Source organism: Coturnix japonica, chromosome 11 (genome assembly GCF_001577835.2).
Source record: "Coturnix japonica isolate 7356 chromosome 11, Coturnix japonica 2.1, whole genome shotgun sequence".
Taxonomy (NCBI): domain Eukaryota; kingdom Metazoa; phylum Chordata; class Aves; order Galliformes; family Phasianidae; genus Coturnix; species Coturnix japonica.
The window spans coordinates 12,275,161-12,289,734 of NC_029526.1; the positions used below are offsets into that span (position 1 = coordinate 12,275,161).

Below are 14,574 nucleotides of genomic sequence, written 5' to 3' on the forward strand. Positions count from 1 at the left end.
GTTGTATAGAATCTAATGCTCCCCTCAATATGTACTTGGCATACACTGAGTTTGTCTTTTTGTGAGAGATGCAAGTTGGCTGAATAAATAAGCACTCCATAGCATTTCTCTATCTGGCCCTATTGTTCTGTTGATGGGTATCCCAAAAAAATGTTTCTAGAAACTGGCTTCCAAAGCCTGTTGGCTGCACCACAAATTAGCCAGTTTCTGAGACTTCTGTTTGAGTTTGTCCTGTACACATGTGGAGAATAACAGTCTTAAACGATGACAAATTAGAAACATAACTGAAGATGCAACAGGTCATCTATAGCTGTCAGCATGTGTAGCTGCAAAGCAAATGAGAATTCTTTGTAAGTACGCAGCTCTTTATTGAAAAGAATGTGCAGATATGTTTAATTTCAGAGCCCCATGAATCATACTTATTTTCCAGCAGCTTAATACATCTTTCTTTATTGCAGCTTGATAGATAGTCCAAACAATTTCATATTTTTTTCTTGCTAACAAAATGTGGACTGATACTTAATTATAAAAAGCCTGAACAAACTTAATCTTTCTCTCCATCTCTTTCCGTCTCTCTTTCTCTTTTTCTTTCTTACTCTCCTTCTTTATTTCTTTCCTTTCTTATAACCATTACAGCCAGGACAGCAGCAGGGAAATAAATAACACAGTCTGAATATTTAACATTGGTTCACAGTAGAAAACTGATGATAATTAATCCATTGAAGTGAAGGATCAATCTCTCACTTCAGAAATATAAAGGAGACTGCAAAGCATCCATCAGCAATGCAACAGGCTTTTTGTGCAATATTTCTTACTAGGAATTATTTTCTCAGATTTCAGTATGAATTTGGATTTAACTTCTTGTACTTATGTGTTATCCAATGAAATTCAACAGCACTGAGGATCATGTAAATTACACAAACTGCTGATGACTTATGAGAGAATGTGCTAGAGGAGACTGGCAGCTGAAACTACCAAATAAGGGATCTGTGCCATCACTCTTAGAAGGTCATGAAAAGGGTTTAGAGCAAGCAGAAATTACCTGAAAACAGACCTGTATCTTGTAGTTGCTTCTTGTTATGAAAGACCTCACCTCCCTGACTCGGTTTACAAAGACATGAAGCATGAGCACTATTTCAGAATTTAACTATGCCCTGAACCCATTTCATGGATACTTAAGTTCCTTCAACTTTCTATGTTCTCAGTTTAAGAGACTATTTGAATCAGGAGGATACATTGAAATAGTAAGCTTAACTTTCTTTCCTCTGAATCTTGATAGGAATGAGAGTGTTTGGCCCAGGATCTCTAACTCCTGGTCATGTAATTCCATCAAACCTTTTGTATATTTCTTGTTTAGGATATTAATTTCTACAGTGTACTTTGGGGAATATGGCCTTTCACATTTAAGATCAGATGGATTATTCCTAATGATATTAAAATTAGCTGTAATTCTAAAATGAGTAGCAATTCATCAAAACCAGTATTTGCCACCTACGTTTCCCTATCAAAATGTGTATGTAAAGTACATAGGGTACAAAACAACAGCATGAGATCCATTATTCAATTACAGGGCTGCCATTAAATCAGGCAGATAATCTGAGATTTTCAGTTACTGTGGGAATTTTCAATGTAATTAACGGGGTTTGGACAACATGACATCATTGCTATGACTGACATTTGGTTGAACTTAATATGTCACTTAGCGTTCACTGCTAAGCAACCAGGCTTCTGGTATGCTGAATGTCTGAGACATGAGGTCAATGTCTAAAGTATATATGCAACACAATTACAACTCTGTAACAAAAGTTCTCTGACTTAAGTCATTATTTCAATAATTCTCTTGTTTCAGGAAAAATTTAATCTTTAAGATTGCCTTTCATACAGGCAAGTACATTCCCCATAATTCATAGTTCTGCTCTTGTTTGAAATTTAGGTACCTCCCATTTTTGGTCTGTGCTAGTGCTTGCTGCTTAAATACAGCGAGGTATATCCTGGAGGTAATAAAGACAAGCCAAGATTAGCCACTTTAATTTGGATGCTAGTTATCTTTAAGTTTACTTTAACTTAGGATTGAACTATTGACCAAGATGGATTTTCAGGAGGAAAAGGAAAATCCAGTGCTTGTTTTGATGTTAAGCTTCCTCAGTAATGGACTGAGAACAGTGATTCAGGTCTGTTTGGTGAAAAATAATTTTAAATAGACTCTATAATGCAACAATAACTCTGATCGTATGATCAGAAAGTCATATTTATTAAGGAGTGAACTGGACTTACTTCAACCTAATATTCCAAATGAAGAGCTAACTTTGATGGATTCTCCTTATGACATATGTTCAATTTTTACTTCTTAGTCTGCCTATTCTCAGGTCTTTCTACATAGCGCTGCCTTATAGAAGATCAGTGAAATGTTACAGCTTTTCATCAGATAATTTTTTCCAGTCACAGCATGTTGCTTCAGGAACTGGTCTCACCTTTTCCGGGAGTCATTTGGAAAAAGTCCCACCTTGGCCAAACTTGACCTCTGACTGATTGCTTCAAAACCTACACACCCCAAATGAGAAAAACTGTCCAGGATAAGACATGTAATAATGATCTCACCTGACAGAATGAGAATGGTACAACTGAAGTAGAGGCTAGAGTAGTGGAAAAGAAAACAGGTCATTTTCTTACTTGCTTATTTTCTTTGCCAAATAAGCTCAAACAGGAAGGATAATATAACAGATGATGGTCTGAGCTCCAGAAGCCAAGGACAAAAGTATGTGATTCATACATACTGCAGCTAGTTAAGAAGAGATATATTAAGTAATTCTGGAAGGAAAGCAGCACTTGTCAGTATCATTTTAGTGCTCGTACAAGAAATCAATAGCTCTGCTTAAAACGTATGAGACAATTTGTGTGATATACCTTCCAGGTAGTTATATGTGCTTCTTTTTCAGCAATATTACTATAAACTGATAGGTATTTTTAGCATTTGGTTATTATTAAGTTATACTTCAACCATTCTAAAATATCTATAAATGTCAACTTGATTCATATATAGCTGTCTGGCTTAGCTGCATCTAATACAAATACATCTATCACTTTAATCTTGTCAAAAACAAAACAAACACTGAAGACATTATTTACCAATAGCCTGATCACAGCAGTCTTATCTAAAACTGGGGCAAGTGCTGAGGTACTGAACAAGTTGCAAATGTAAGAATTTTGCACAGAAATATGTGGGTATTATATGCGCATTCCTATATTCTTCATCTTTATGTGTATTCTGCCTTCAGCTACTTATTCTCCACTGAGCCTTAAATTCTGGGTCTTTAACAACCATCTTAACTATACTACTGACTTTGAGTGCAGTTTTTCATTTTCTGGACAATTTATATCAATTTAAATAAGAGTTGGATATGCCCAAAGGATTAATTTTAACCTCAGGTTTGTGTCTGTTTCTCTACTTTTTTTCGCAGTGTAGTTGCTTTTCACTGTTAAATACTTACAGTGTTGTCTAAAATTTTAAAATAACCCAGATAAAAACTGTAGAATTTCCATCGATGGGGTAGGACCCAAATAAGCACCCAGTTATACCCTAAGCAAATGGCTAAAGGAAGCCCAAAGTTATCTTGCTATGGATGGTGTCTTCTCGGTAAAAAGACAGTTGTGAGGCTTTGAGAAGGCCTTAGAATTATGTATATGGGGCAAGCATGACTGATATGACTGATTAATCGCTTTTTAATGGATAGAGGATTGCTTTCAAGCAGCCAACCTTCATGGAATGGGTTAAGTTTCAGTTATTGTTCATCTTGCTTTTTAACTTGCTGATTTTAAACTGGATTTTAAAAAGACGTTTTATGTGGTTGGACTTTATAGGTCATATTGCAACTGCACTTTTAGTTCACTTCTTAGAACATAAGAGGCTCTCTTGTTGCATATTCTGCAGTCCTCAATGAAAAAATGTACTCATGGCTTACACAGAATCAGATTTGGGTTTCAGGACTCCTGGGAACTCTTCCAAGTTCACTCCATATAGGCCACATGCTTCCATGAAGATGACTTGTGCCCACACAGCTATGCAAACAATTTTGCTATGATTGTTGCAAAGGCTGTCTTTTAAGAGATCATAAAAGCATCCATGCATCCAGCAAGTCTTTTCATAGTTGGCTGCTAACAGGGAACTTTTTTTCTGCTCTTTAAAAATGCTTCCATGTTGATATTGTTCTCTCAGTTTTCCACACAATGGAAGGTTATAATTCTGTTTGCTTTGCAGCTCAGTATTCATATTTACTTGCTGCAGTTCTCAAACACGGGAATGTTACATTTGTCGATAATTGCAAAATGTTGAAAATCATGTAAGTCCTGCAGTTTTGGGGACTCATTTTACCAAACAAGAGTTTTCTAATATCACCTGCTTCATTTCTGGGGGCATTTCAGTTGGATTGAGGAAGAAACTGGGCCTGTTTCATTTTAGCAAGTCAGAAAAAATGTGGTTGATCTTATTGATAAACATTTAACAGCTCGACTGAAAGTATCCTCTACACACAGAGAAGATTAAGGCTATGCAGCAATCTTAATCGCAGTGATATGAGCTGCTCACACCACAGCACCCTGTTATTAGGGAAGTTGTTTAGACACTAAACAGCGTGGGCACAGTATGAACTGGTCTCATAAGTAGAAGTATTTGCTTAATTGCAGGGTTATAATCTAGGCCTACATGTTTTGCTTAACAAAAAGGTTAAATTATAAAACTGATTTTAAACTCTACTTCAAAAGTAAATAGATATCACCTCATCAGTAGTTTTTAGAAGGCAAGTGTTCTATATCTCCAGCCAGCAAAGTCACATATCAGATGCTAGCTGATAAACTGGACTTTTTTCATTACTGAATGAAAATGGAAAAGCTTATTCCATTTTGTTTGATTTCAGGTTTTCCCTTCAATATATATTTGTGCATATATAGTCAAGGATGTTTTAGTCTTCATGTTCATCTTAATATTAGACTGGGAGGTTTATTGTTCACTGTCCATTGCTCTTGTTTCCAAGGTACTTCCCTTTGTCAGCTATTTGTATCATTGCTTAGCTTTGTAAGACAACCAGTGTCAGTTATATGCACGGCTGAGCAGAAATGTGAACACTTTGAACGCTCTTCTTTCACAGCGAGTTGTTTAATGTCTATTACGTTGCTTTTTAGCTTAATTAGGTAAAGTTCAATACTCAGACAGCTGCATTTGTTTGGGACAATGGGGACATCTGCTGGTCAGTGGGACAAACGGCCCCACATCCCAACATCATGGCAAGTATCCCTGTGCCGTTTTTAGAAGGCCAGTAACAGCTTGCAGTAATGTAAATCCATTCAGGTCTCCATCACTTACAGGATTGCTCGCCAAATCACTACTTCAAAATAATACTAGAAGTATCCTAAAAATCATTTGAACTAGTATATCAGTAAAAATTGATTGTATACTGCCAACGGAGCAAGTTGGCAAACTCCATATTCAGGGAAGAAACTTGAAATCTGTCAAGCTAAAGCCTTACAACTTCCAAACAATATAAATTAATTAGGAGAGGATGACATGTGAACAGAATTGTCCAGAGTAGTAACAGCAACTAAAGTTTCATCCCAGACAGCAAAAGGGGTAAGAAAAAAGTCAGAAGAAGCTCATTGACATATTACACCCATCCTTGAGCAGCTCAAAACCTTATTCTTTAAAAGTAGCCATAAATATTCTTCATCTTTTTCAAGGAATTGTTGCTCAAGACTGCTGGATCCAGCACAGCATTTACTGTTGTTACCAGTAGCAAGAGCAATCAGGGAAAAAAAAGAAGGCAATATATGTACTTTGTTTGTCTTTTGGATAAAATGGCACATAACATTTTTGACTTGCTGTACTATATCATAATTTCCCTCTTGACTTCAGCTGTCAACATGTCAGATTGTTCTGATCTCCTTTCAAGCTTTCATGACAAAAGCCCCCAAGAGATTAATTCTTTTCATTCATCAGTTTTCTACTTTAAAGTCTTCCATGCCTTGAGGGAAGGAGAGCAAACACAAGGGGGTCAGTATGGGGTTAAACATTCTTCGACCATATGAAACTAATGTGCAGGCCTACTAGTTGTCATAGGCTGGTAGAGGGGAGAATTGATTAGCAAATGAAAGAGACAAAATGGCTAACTAATTCTGCACATTTATCTGTGAGAGTTCAACACTGTAGGCTACAGCTTTCTCATAAAACATTTCTATGAGCCTTTCTGATTTTAACTGCTTTGACGCACTTTCCACCAGTGCTTTGATTTTTCAGCTAAGTGGTTTCTACTTCAGTGAAACATCTCTCCCTATGGAGCAGCAGCAGGTGTTCTGTTACTGTTTTCCATGCCTTGACCTGCTGGATAGTTTTCTTTTGATTTTCATAGTGTAAATGCCTCAGAAGCGTAATGCTTCTCACAGTATCTAGTGCTAGGAGGAGAAAAGGAAGCAGGATCCAGGAGTTCCTACTGTTAAAGTGTTAAGTTTTAGCAAAATACATAAAAATAATCTAACATAAGTCCTACCTTAAACTGCTCTGTAGGTTAGATGTTGTGTGTGAAACATTTCACACAGCTTCTTTTGGAAATGTAAACTGCCTGCAGTAGCTCAGAACAGGAGAACTCAGGGGAATATCCTTTACCAGGTCTGCATTAAGAGCATTTTCCTTTCCAGATGACTGAAAATGATAGCAGTTTGTATTTGGTTTGAACTCTTGTACAAACTGAACTAGTTTTTGACATGCAGCAAGATTTAAGTCATTTCTGAGAACTGGTACCAATAAGGAGCCAAGCTTCATGCAGCTCTCTGATTGATTTCCATTAGTCTCAGGTTTAGAGAAGATTGTTACTGTGATCTAACAGGTATTTGACTCTTCAAACTCTGTCTTGACACATATGTTCTCAGCAACTTGTGCATGACAACTAAACTTCTACTTCAAAATGAACTGTACTCAAAACATTGATAGAGTGTATGTGATCAAAGTAAAGTGAAAAGTCAGAAAAACAAGACAGAAAAGACAGATCAAACTTTTTTCTTCTCCACGATGCCTACCCAAATAGTAGCTCAGCATAAGTGCAGCTACAGTCCTTTTAGACTTCTTAATGTATTCTGCTAAGAATGTGGCAAACAGTGTTCTTTGCTCTGTTATCCTTTTTATGGTCATTTGGCATCATCTCTGTGATCTTGGAGTGCAAGCTCTTGTGAAAACCAGTATCACCTTGATTCCCTGTTCACTTAAGGTCAGATGTTTAAGGAACGAAAGCACCTGAAACTGCAATTACGTAGGTGGTACAATTCCAAAAGGTGTCTAAGTTTCTAATTTTCTCTGTATTAGAATCCATGGCTGGTTTGAAAATTCTATTAAGTCTGTAATAGCAATTTTATGTGCCTTTCAAAGCTGGAACTTTAAAATTGGACTATTAAAACATTTAACTGTTGTTCTTCTCTATGACTGGAATGATATTGCATGCTATAACTCATTCTACTCTCTGAAATCTTACAGAATAGAAAGAATGACAAGTAAGGAGGAGACTCGGAATGCCTCACCTGGAGGCAACCTATCTTGTTATGAAGGAGCAGCTACTTGGTAGCCACTCCATAGCATTTTCATTAGTGAAAGTATGAATGGGCAAGTAACCATAGGCATGAGATTTTAGCATGTGCAGCTCCAGCGATAAGCACATGCTCTCTGCAGTACCAAGCTCTGTCAATAACTTATCCACCCATAGATAACATCTTTGAACTTTGCCCGGAGAATCCCACCTGAGCTGCATTTGCTCAGTTCCAAGCTGCCATTAGCTGAATCTGTCCCCTGCGTGGTTTGTAAAAGCATTTATCTGTTATCACCATTTCCCTTTTGATGTACATTATAACTGAGACATTTCTGGTGCTTTGCATGAACTTGCAAAACAAGAAATTCTGGAAGTGACTGTATGAACATTTCACACATGCATAACTGGAAAGGCAATAATTACAATAAGTGCTGCACTAACAGTCTGTATGGCTGTGTGGACTTCCTTTGAATATAATGAATTTGTAATAATGATAACTGCCTGCATACAGAATATAACTAGCGTACTCTTGGCATGGGAACTCATTCAGTATACTAAGATATGATAAGAACAAATTTATTGCTTGATTTTCATGTGCACTCTGGAAAATAATTATCACAAAATATTAAAGTGTGCAACAGTAGCAGTTTGATTTTCTGTCTTTGCAGAAACATACAGCCTATATACCTCTAAAAGCTAAATACAAACTAACATAATACATTTGTTTAACTATTAGTACAGAACATACATAGATGTGCAAATGCAACAGGTATTCAGTGCTCCAGGCAAGCAAAGCAAGCTCTATGGATAGCTATGGCACAATGACTTTAGCTTTTCTTTTGTACCATCTTGTGGATGGTAATTAAAACTGCACCAGCACTCCTCAAGACACCATAGGTGAATGAATTGCTTTTGGTATCTTGAACTCTCTGATCTTGATCTGTTTATATCCATGCAAGTCAGAGGCCCTCTGTACTCTTCTGTACTTCAAACCTTAGAGATCATCTGTTACATTATGGTTTTTACTTATAAGGACTCCAGGATAGAATGAAAGATATTCATTCCTGGGTTTGGAATAAATGATGAGCTTACTATTGTCAAAAACATTCTGGCTCTTTCTGTGCAGAAAGGTTTGCAAGTGGATATGTTAATATGTTTTTAGATTCTGCTTGAACAGCTGACAAAGACAACATAATTGATAACAGATGCAAAGCTAGAAAGTGACAACTGAAAGTATCACCATAAGCCTGGAAGACTTTGCACGGGGAGTTGGAGGAAGATGGGTAAAATAGTCTGATTTCTGGGACTGAGTTTCATATGTATCTAATTGTTAAGAGAGTCAACCTCAGACTGCTTTTATTTCCATTTAACACCATGTGGAGTGCTGGAACCATGATAACTGGTTCTGGCTGAATGATCTTTGTTGGTTAAAAGGCTAAAATTCAAAGCCTGGAATCAGTGATTTAAGAAAACTAGAGATTTTACTTGTGGACAGAAAACACTGAAGACTTTACAATTATTTTTTAGTTTAACAACAGGTCAAATCAAGTGACAATCTGTAACAAGTGACTGTTATTTGAATGCAGAAGATGCATTCAAGACAGACAGACTTAATTTTCATGAAAAGTTCAGATGAGATGACTGTGGTTACTTTTAGTCTTGGGAAATTCCTCTTATGCTGTAAACAGTTCATAGAGGAACATTCATATAGTGATCTTTAGTTTTAATATATTTTTGGCAGATCATAAATGAAATATATACTGTCTAAACATGTATAGGTTTCTAATAGCAGAAGAGCCTATACAGATTGCCTACAGCTGTCCTAACCACATGAAACAATTGAACAACTTCCAGTAACCTTATTTTGCTGTAAATTCATTCATCAAATGTTAGATGTTGGGCCGCAGATAAATAATGAACAGTTTGGCTGCGTGATATTGTCTGTTAGTACAATCTTTCACTTCTACAGCAATCCAGTCCTTTCTGTAGGTTGTAGAGGAGAAAATATCAAAGACATGTTTTCTTCAATTGCTCTTGAACTTCATAAATGAAGATCGTGTTGTGGAAGAAAATGCCTTTATGTGCACTGATTTTCCAATCTTCATTTAATGAAATTCTAAGTTCTATCATCAGAGCAGATATTGGCAATAGCATTGCCCGTGCATAGGAATCAACATTACCATCCTTAAGTGATAAATTAAAAGCTTTGTTTGGTTGGGAATTATTGTATATAACTTAAATCTGTATAAGTCTTTTAACTGTCTTCACAGGCAACTCTTACAACTGTGTTAGTTGTTAGTGAAGTGATTACTGTGTCTCAGACTTGAAAACATTTCCAGCAGTTCAATATTTCCAGTCTCAAGTTCAAAACCAAGAACAAATTGAGAGCCAAATTTATTCTGATGTAATTCAAGTGGAGGATAAATCTGGTCTCAAGATTCCAGATCATGTTTTGAGCAAGTTTGGAAATGCCCCCATTTCTTTCAACTTACATTTGTTTATAATGTGAAGCAGGATAATGGGCTGTGCAGTTTTTCGGTGTAAACTGGAACAAAATTGTGTATTATTTTTGATGACTTTTTATACCATCTTCAACAGGTAATATATAAGGCATAGAATGCACTGTTTTACCACTAGTCTGATTTAACATTTGCTATTGTTGTCAAGTTCCACACTAATGTAATATTCACACTAGTGAGAAAATTTTATGATAGAATGGATTTCACCTGTGCTAAATTTTTTTGATGATCTAGAGAAGTTTCAGAAATGCTGCCATGGTAAATATGCATGACTCATAGCTGCACCTATGTATGAAGTCCTTTCTCACTTTAACTAAATGGTCTATATAGTCCGCATTCATCTTCCCTTCTTCCACTTCCATTATCTGCAGCTGGTGACATTTTCTTATCCTAATTCCCAAGATATCTTCCCCAACCCAATTCTTTTCTGCCCCTTTGACACTGTTTGTCTCTCCAAGAACTGACTTCAGAATACACTCAGTATTCTATTCACCTGTGTGATACTCAACAAGACACAGAATTCTTGCATTTTATTGTGATATTATCTTACTGAACATAAAAGAAAGAAGTAACAGAAGACCTTGCATGCCAGCTGGTTTGGAGCAAGGACACGGAATGCTTACTAATGTTTGAGGCCGTGACCCATGTCTTTTGACAACGTGAGAAATGTTCTATACATCATCAAGTACCCATATTTTTCCTCATTTTGTTACTGTGCCAATACTTCTCTCTGACTGTTTTGCTTTCTTCCCAATAAATAAATAAAATCCTACAATTTTTCTTGCATTTATATCATTCATTGATGTATATAACATTAGTCATCAAGTGGACAATAATTTAACCTATTTTTGTCCTTCTGCCACTTAATAATGCATGCATGTCTGCAGTAGAAGCAAAAAAAACCCAAAAACCCCAGCGTTTCCCACCAAATGATTTTTGCACTGAATTTACTCTTCAAAAATAGCTTTCACAAGAAAGCTGCATCTCCTACCTCAATGTTTCCATGCTTCTATTGTCTATTCAAGAGATATATAAGCTCCTTGAAATTCCCGTGTCTGACATTCATATGCAAGAGTAAGTATATTGTTCTTTAGTGAGGACATCCAAAGCAATGTGAATGTCCCAGTCCACACCCTGTCTGCCATGGAAAGCATTACCAGAGGTGTCTGGAGCTGAATATACAAGCTGCCCAAACTTAAGTTATGATCATAAATGAGAACTATGATGAGTCTCTCTGAAAATCAGCACAGATGGAACCTGGAATGGATGTTTGCCAATAGGGTAAACAGCTCCCACAGTAAGAAAAAACAGAGCAACTCTTCAATTACAGGAATAAAATGTGATAAGCACATACAATTTGGTATTACTTTGGCATCTCTGGCCTACTATTTTACTACTCAATATTTTACTGTAAGCTACCTCTGAGCCAAACCTGAAATCACACTGATTATTTTGCATTAGAGAGTCTCCTTCATTAAAAAGTGGTAATGTGCGTAATCTGTCATTTTGTTAGGAATATTTTTGTACTAAAAATGAGCATTCCCGTGGTGGGAAACAGCCTGTGGGCAGCAGTTAGGTGAGGGTGCTAAGTGCTGCTGAAATACGGCCAGAGTTGAGGAAAACTGCTACATCACATACCAGAACTAGGTCACTCTTCTTATTTGGAATATGATCCAGCTAACAGCCAGATGTCAGGAGCACTTTGTCTCCATGAGAAATCTTCTGCTGAGAAAATAAGGGGAAAAGATGATCTGATATTCATGATTAGAGGCAATTAAAACAAGGAGGAAGCAAGGTAGGAGTAAGGCCCTTAAGAAGAGTACTTCAGATACATCACAAAGAATTTGCTCTGACAAAGCACCTTCTCAAGGCTTTATGATTTCTACACAAAAAATTACATCCTAAATATATGTCATGAGGATGAAATGGAAGTTACATCCTAAAGAAAACAGAGTAGAAAGGAGGAGTTCTGTGAAATGGAATACATTTCTATATATACTTGATCCAAGAGATATCAAAGAATAATGTAGCCCTAAAGTGCTGCCTGGACTCATATGTTCCTTTCCCCACTGTCACCAGCCAGAATGCAAACTTTGTGTAGAAATAATCTTTTTAAGAAATTCACTTGAGTTTCTTTATATTTGTCATTTGAAAACACTGTGAAACGAGGCAGGATAGATTAAACCACAGACAAGGCACTGTCTGCCCAGAAGAACTGCCTTCACTATCAGAATCACACAGTTAAAAAGTTCATTGGTAGTCTAACAAGGTTAAAATCACAAGATAGTCATATATAGACTAGTCCAGAGGAGAGCAGACAGGTCTGCAGACTCCAGTTTTACTCATATATTTCTGTGTCTTCACTTCTGATGATGCTGAAATCATTTTAAGTTCACCTGGAATATGTGTAGGTGTGCAGGTCTGGAAAGAGATGGCTGTAAGTGTGACCCCTTCCCAGTATAACTGTTTAGAAATAAAGTTAGCAGGTTTGTTGAAAGAAATGTAGTCCTACTGAGGATAAGAGAAAATGAAACCAAGTAGGCTTTTGGTCTGACCTCATCTGAGCCTGATGCACCACTACACGGATTGGAAGATTTTCTTTCTTTTCTTTCTTTCTCCACTACCCCCTTTCTCTGTCTTTTCTGATGCTTGGAAATAAAGGAACATAGGACAGTCCTGATTTTTGCCCTTCCTCTGATGCTTCCCCAAAGGCTCAATCCTGCTTTCAGAGACTGACTGCTGTCCTGCAGATGTAGGTCTGTGTTTCCCTATGGTGAGATAAAATGTGTTCCTACCAGTATACAAAGCCATACATATAAAAGCATGTTCCAGTCACCAGGGAAATAAGATTGTGCAGAGGGGCATCGTTTCCCCTGACAGCCAGACAGCTGTGCTCCAGAAAGCATTACAGAAGTACTTTCAGCTAAGAATAGCAATGGTCGTACACTTAGGAAGGTTTGCAACTACATCGATCCATTTGCTCAGGCCTTGAAGATAAGGAACTGGAGGATGACATATATAACTGCTTCAGGTTGCAGTAATAACAGCAGTTTCACTGCAACAGGTATTTATTGTCACCATCCATCATTCTTTGTGAAGAACTGCTGAACAAATTAAGTAAAATCACCTTCAACAAAAATTCAGACCTGAGATTTGAGTTCAGATTTACTGCAACCTGTCCACTTCATTACATCAAAACTGATCCCTTAATAAAGGAACATTTATTGCCCAGGAAATGTTTCTCCGAGGCATTTACTCTTGAAGAAATCAAACTCAGCATCATTGCTCCAGAAAACAAAGCTACAAAATTGAAATAAATATTGCAAGGGAAAGTGATACCAAGTTCCAACAAAATAGCACAAAGTTGGGGACTGTTCTTAAATGGTATTCAGTATGCAATAATATAAATTACAATTGGGAACTATGTCTGCAGAACTTGAAAAAGTGAAAACGATTGCTTGAGTTTATATTCAGCATTTGGTAGGGCAAATATCAAGTCACTTTTAATTGCTATGAGGTTTGCTTTGACATAGGTGGGGTTTTTTTTGGTGGTGGTACAGTTTGTTTGTTTGTTTACTAGAAAGCAACTCATTCAAAATTACTTTGTTGTATATGTTTGGTAACTGCAGAGCCATGGCCTGAAACACTGATTGAGCACATGGGAAAAGGACCTGGTCAGCCCTGGGAGCACAGGTGAAGGCAATTTCTAGACCTCATTTAAGGGCTGACTGCCCCTTAGGGAGAATCTCTTTTTGGAGGTTCATTCTTTGTAGGGTCTATTCTACATGCTCTCTGTGAGTCTATATCTTCAGTGATAGGTGAGCAGCCTTTTTTCCTTCCCTTATAATACCTTTCTATTGTATTAGTTCCTCTGTCAATGCACCTCTTGTTTCTCCTTTTCATTGTGTTGATCTTTCTGATTGTTTCATATATTGTATGTCTTTCCATGGGTCACTTATCTTTTGTTCGGTTTAAGTATTAGTTTAGATCTGAAGCTACTATAATGATTTTTTTTTTCTCTCTCATCTTAGATCCTAAGAGATCGAAGAAAACACCAACCAACAGTATTAAAAATAGCTTATTACATGTTACTACTTTATTATTTAGGAAACTGGCAGAAGGAGTTGGTATTACTTTGCAGGTGTTCTCAAAAGGGAACTTTCTAACTACTCATAAAATACAACCAGGCAGAGCTGAACTGTGATATAGCAGGTATTTGATAAAGAGCTGTTTGCCTTGTCTTCTTTAAGACTTAAGTGTCTAAAGCATATTTCCATTTTTAAACTTAAATATTTAATAACAGGAATATTTATTTACACTAGCAGTCTTCGTCTTGGCTGAGAAGTGTAATTGTTTATGTGATAGATCTTCTGTTGACAGTAGACAGGAAACAGTCTTTTTCTCCCATTTTCCCAGGAATTGTGTTTCTCCCCAAATGGGTCAGTTCTTGAAACACCAATAACAGTCTTTTCCCCTACCACTATCTAATAGTGCAG

At 36.9% G+C, this 14,574-nt stretch overlaps 1 long non-coding RNA gene across 1 annotated transcript in view; it reads left to right on the forward strand.

The window, feature by feature from the left end:
- The window catches only part of LOC107319360, a 60,300-nt gene that overhangs the window by 43,276 nt on the left and 2,450 nt on the right, over positions 1-14,574 (forward strand). Inside the window, exon 7 of the long non-coding RNA XR_004308671.1 lies at positions 13,708-13,896. This is a non-coding gene — a long non-coding RNA (uncharacterized LOC107319360). The remainder of the gene's footprint in view (positions 1-13,707; positions 13,897-14,574) is intronic.